The sequence below is a fragment of the Silene latifolia genome, chromosome X (assembly GCF_048544455.1).
Source record: "Silene latifolia isolate original U9 population chromosome X, ASM4854445v1, whole genome shotgun sequence".
NCBI classification, from domain to species: domain Eukaryota; kingdom Viridiplantae; phylum Streptophyta; class Magnoliopsida; order Caryophyllales; family Caryophyllaceae; genus Silene; species Silene latifolia.
The window spans coordinates 286751387-286757153 of NC_133537.1; positions in this window are offsets into that span (position 1 = coordinate 286751387).

The following is a 5767-nucleotide window of genomic DNA, read 5'->3' on the forward strand; positions in this document are numbered from 1 at the left end:
TAAAGAGAGATTTGATTGATATTAACTACACTAAAGATTGCTAAGAAGAACATGCTCTTCTAATTAGACTAATGGAGTATTTATAGTGGGGATTAATTACATAAATTAGGGTTTACTAAGGGCTTAAATGACGATTAAGTCCTTGAGGAATCTCCGTTCTCTAGGGAGACTCCGGTCTCCTTTTCGCCGGTCTTAGAAAAATATGCGCATCCTTCCTTGAAGCTTGTAGAAGACGAAATGGCTGACAGACAATCCGGGCGTCCAGGGCACGGGACGGGCGGATTCTTGTGATTCTGGACGGGCGTCCAGCTGGGGAAGACGCTCGGATTGGGGGTGTTTTGGACGGGCGTCCACTGGGGGAAGACGCTCGGATTGTGGTTGCTGGACGGGCGTCTTGTGGACAATCCGCTCGGATTGTCTTACAGCTACTTTCCTTCTTCTTTTCTTCCTTTTTCTTCATAGAATCCTTGAGGATTTCCTCGGGGATACAAGGATCTTTTCTCATCATTGCCCATCTACTATAGTATGTACAAAGGCCTTCTAATCTTGTCTTCTCTTTGATGCTTGGTCATTGAATTCAATCAATTTAGCTTCATTTTGCCATGAAAATGCAAGGTTTGCACTCCTTTCCTACCAAGGACAGAAAACCTCAAAGAATATGCAAAACAAAGGACTAAAGACAATAAATGACCCAAATATGCACTAAAAAGCTTGGGAACAAGGCTAATTCGGGGACTAAATATGCTCTAATTATGGTCACATCAGTCTTCAACAAGTCAAATCATCGATTGTGATGGTTGTGGAGGTGCGGGTCACTACACCGCTCATTGCCCAGCTCCCATTGAAGAGGTAAATGCTTTCCAAGCTTTAAGGCAAAATGCTTATCCACCGGGTACATTCTCAAACACATATAATCCAAATACAAGATTTCACCCGAATATGTCTTATAGAAGCAACAATGTCCTTAATCCTGAACCACAACCCCCACCACAACAAAATGCCTATGTCCCTCAACAACAAAAGTATATCCCTCCACCAGGTTATCAAAATCAATAAAGGCCCCCACAAAACACTTACCAACAAAATCAACCCCCACCACAAAATGGCCAACAAAACAACCAAGAAGGAGGTAAGCTTGAGGGCTTGATAGTCCAAATGTAAAAGGAATTGTTGGCTCAAATCCAAAAGAATGAGCAAGCTCAAAATGCCGCAATCAAGATGTTGGAGCAACAAATGGCTCAATTGGCCTCATCTAGCTCTTCAAGGAAAACGGGTCAAATACCCCCTCAAGGTGAGCAACCACATGCTACCCTTAATGTTATCTCTTTAAGAAGTGGTACGAAATATGATGGGCCATCCATGCCCAAAGAAGATGAGGAGGTACTTGTTGAGTTGGAGATCCCTCCAAATGATAAAGAAAGTGAGGAAATTCCCAAGAAAGTGGATGATCCACTTGTTGTTGAGAAAGTCAATGAAGTGGAGGATGCTCCTCCAAAGAAAGATTTTGAAGCAAGGATTCCGGAAAAAGTCAAAGTGCCATTTCCTCATAGATTGGCAAAGCATCAAAAGAATTCTCAATTCGGTAAGTTCATGGAAGTTGTGAAGAATCTCCAGGTAACCGTTCCTTTTACCGAATTAATCACTCAAATTCCATCCTACACTAAGTTCATGAAAGACATTTTAACTAAGAAGAGGACTTTTGATGAAGTTGAAACAATAGCTCTCACCGCCGAGGTGAGTGCTCTTTTGCAAAACAAGTCCCCTCCTAAGTTAAAAGATCACGGTAGCTTTTTTATTCCATGCACAATTGGCACCTACCAAATTTATAAAGCTTTATGCGATTTAGGTGCTAGTGTGAGTGTAATACCTTACTCTATTTGTGCTAAGCTTAATATGGGAGTCTTAAAATGCACTAGTGTCACATTGTAAATGGCGGACAATTCTATAAAATGCCCTTTGAGAGTTTTGGAGGATGTTCCCGTTAAAGTTGGTAAGTTTTTCATTCCGGATGATTTTATTGTTCTTGACATGGCCGAAAATGCCCAAATCCTAATCATTTTGGGAAGACACTTTTTACATGTCGTGGGTGCGTTAATCGATGTCAAGAACGGTAAAATTACATTGGAAGTGGGTGACGATAAGGTCACATATAATTTGAATAGTGCCATGAAGAGTCCAATTATTCTATTGACATTTTGGATGTTGTTGACATTGTTATAGAAGACTCTACACCTCGATCTTTATCTAAAGATCCCTTGGAGGCACTCTTGTTATTAGAATCATTTACAGGTGATGATGAGATTGGGAATGATGATATTGATGTTTTGGAGCAAGAATTGGATGGATAGGAGCTATCATTGGAGGAGAGCTCACACTTTATAGGTTTGGTTGCTACACCGCAAGATCTAGAGGTACAAAAACCCGAGCTTAAGCCCCTTCCTTCCAATTTGAGGTATGCTTTCCTTGATGATAAGGAGATGTGTCCGGTAATCGTTAGTGCTAAATTAGATGAGAGTCAATTGGCTAAATTGTTTCATGTCTTAAGGTCTCACAAGAAAGCCATTGGTTATAAACTCGACGATTTAAAGGGCATAAGCCCCGAATTTTGCACGCACCGAATTAATCTTGAGGAGGATGATAAACCATGTATCCAAGGTCAAAGTTGACTAAATCCTAACATGCAAGAAGTGGTCAAAAAGGAAGAACTTAAATTGTTAGATGCGGGAATTATCTATGCAATTTCCGATTCTAAATGGGTGAGTCCGGTCCAAGTAGTTCCTAAGAAAGGAGGAACCACCGTAGTAAAAAATGATAAAAATGAGTTAATTCCAACTAGAATTGTGACGGGTTGGAGAATGTGCATTGACTATAGAAGGCTAAATTTAGCCACCAAGAAAGACCACTACCCATTACCTTTTATTGACTAAATGTTGGAAAGGTTGGCATGTCACAAGTATTTTTGCTATCTAGATGGTTATTCCGGGTTCTTTCAAATACCTATTCACCCGGATGACCAAGGGAAGACCACGTTTACATGTCCCTATGGTACCTTTGCCTACCGTAGAATGCCTTTCGGTCTTTGTAATGCCCCCGCCACTTTCTAACGTTGCATGATAAGCATCTTTTCAGACTACATTGAGTCTACCATGGAGGTGTTTATGGATGATTTTAGTGTCTATGGTTCTTCTTTTGATGCTTGTTTGGCTAACTTGTCTAAAGTGTTGAAGCGTTGTGAAGAGGTTGATTTGGTGTTGAATTGGGAAAAGTGCCACTTCATGGTGAATGAAGGAGTGGTGCTTGGTCATATTGTTTCGGAAAGAGGAATTGAAGTGGACCGTGCTAAAGTCCAAGTTATTGAGCAACTACCCCCACCGGTAAATGTGAAGAGTGTAAGGAGTTTCTTAGGCCATGCGGGTTTCTACCGCCGTTTTATTAAAGATTTTTCTAAGATTGCCAAACCCCTTACGGAGCTTCTTTTAAAAGATGCTCCCTTTGTGTTTACTAACGATTGTCTTGAGTCTTTTAATAGGATAAAGAAGGCTTTGATTTCCGCACCTATCATCCAATCACCGGATTGGAACTTGCCATTTGAGCTCATGTTTGATGCAAGTGACTATGCGGTAAGTGCCATGCTAGGACAAAGAAAGGACGAGGTTCTCCATGCTATCTACTACGCTAGCAAAACCTTGGATGCGGCTCAAATTAACTATGACACCATGGAGAAAGAGCTACTTGCCATTGTCTATGCCTTAGAAAAATTCCGCTCTTACTTGATCGGTTCCAAAGTCATTGTTCATACCGATCATGCCGCATTGAAGCAACTCCTAGCCAAACAAGAAGCTAAGCCAAGATTGATACGATGGATATTTCTTTTGCAAGAATTTGATCTTGAGATTAAAGACAAGAAGGGGGCCGAAAATGTTGTTGCCGATCACTTATCCCGTTTGAAGTTCAATGATTGAGTTACCTATCGATGATTCCTTCGCCGACGATGTTCTAATGATGTTGGAAGCCAACACTCCTTGGTATGCCGACACAGCCAACTACCTAGTTGGAAGAGAATTGCCACCCAACCTTTCATATCAACAAAGGAAGAAGTTTCTACGTGATGCCAAATTCTTCCTATGGGATGATCCACATTTGTTCAAACATTGCTCCGATGGGCTATTCCGGAGATGTATCCCACATTGGGATGTGAAAGGGTTGCTAGAAGGATTCCATTATTCTTCTTATGGTGGTCATCATGGACCATCCACGACCATTGCAAAGGTGTTGCAATCCGGCTTTTATTGGCCAACTATGTTCCAAGATGCTAAGAATTTCGTGATGGCTTGTGATGCTTGCCAAAGGACGGGCTCCATATCAAGGAGGCACGAGATGCCTTTAAATGGTATCTTGGAAGTAGAGGTGTTCTATGTTTGGGGCATAGATTATCAAGGGCCGTTTCCTTCCTCAAAAGGGAACCCGTATATTTTGGTTGCCTTTGATTATGTCTCTAAATGGTTAGAGGCAATTGCCACTCCAACCAACGATGCTCGCACCATGATCAACTTATTCAAGAAGATCATATTTCCAAGGTTTGTTGTTCCAAGAGCGATCATTAGTGATCGTAGTACTCATTTTGGTGAGAAACAACTTGATGCTTTATTGGAAAAATATGGAGTCTATCATAGAAGAGGCTTGGCTTACCATCCACAAACTAGTGACCAAGTGGAGGTTTCTAACCGTGAGATCAAGTCCATACTTGAGAAAGTTTTTGCCAAATCACGAAAGAATTGGAGTATGAAGCTCGATGATACCTTATGGGCCTACCGTACCACATATAAGACACCTATTGGTACCTCACCATCTAGGTTGGTCTATGGAAAGGCGTGCCATGTTCCCTTTGAGATAGAACAAAAGGCTTTTTGGGCAATTAAGGAGCTCAACATGGACCCGAAATTTAGTGGAGAAAAGCAGTTATTGCAACTCAATGAACTCGATGAATTCCGCTTTCAAGCTTATGAAAGCTCCCGTCTTTACAAGGAGAGAACGAAAAGATGGCATGACAAGAAGATCTTGAACAAGGAATTTCAAATTGGTGATAAGATCTTACTATTCAATTCCCGTTACAAGCTATTTCCGGGAAAGTTACGATCACGGTGGACCGGTCCGTATACCGTTACAAATGTCAACAAGTTCGGTTCCATTGAAGTGATGACCACCAAGGGCGAAAAATTCAAAGCAAACGGTCATCGTTTGAAGCTCTACCATGAGAATGTGATCGTTGGTGTGAAAGAAGAAATGACCGTTCAACCTCTACCAAAGAAAGCTTAATCCGACTCAAGCTTTTCCGTCGTGTGGGACGTTAAACCAGCGCTTCTTGGGAGGCAACCCAAGCGTTTTATTTGTTTTTATTTATTTTTGTTTTTATTTTTCTGCAATTTATTGTTTTTCGTAGATTAGTAATAAAAATACTCGACTTGAGGATATTCCTTTTTGTGATTTTAAGGTGAAAATGAAGAAAGGAGAATATGGAGAGCATATGGCACGCTTCCCCATGCAAGAATCCCGTTCGGGGACGTGGTTTTCGAAAAACGAGATGGAAATTAAATCAACACGAAAAGGAGTCAAAAAGCTAAAGAAGTGGTCAACCCCGATCGGGGTTGCCAGCCCTGATCGGGGTCGTGGTTCTCGTGATTTCTGGCAGCTGTTTTTTACGGGTAAAACAAAAAAAAAAAAAGATTCATTTGCTATCTTCTCCACACCCGACGGTACCTTTCTTCTT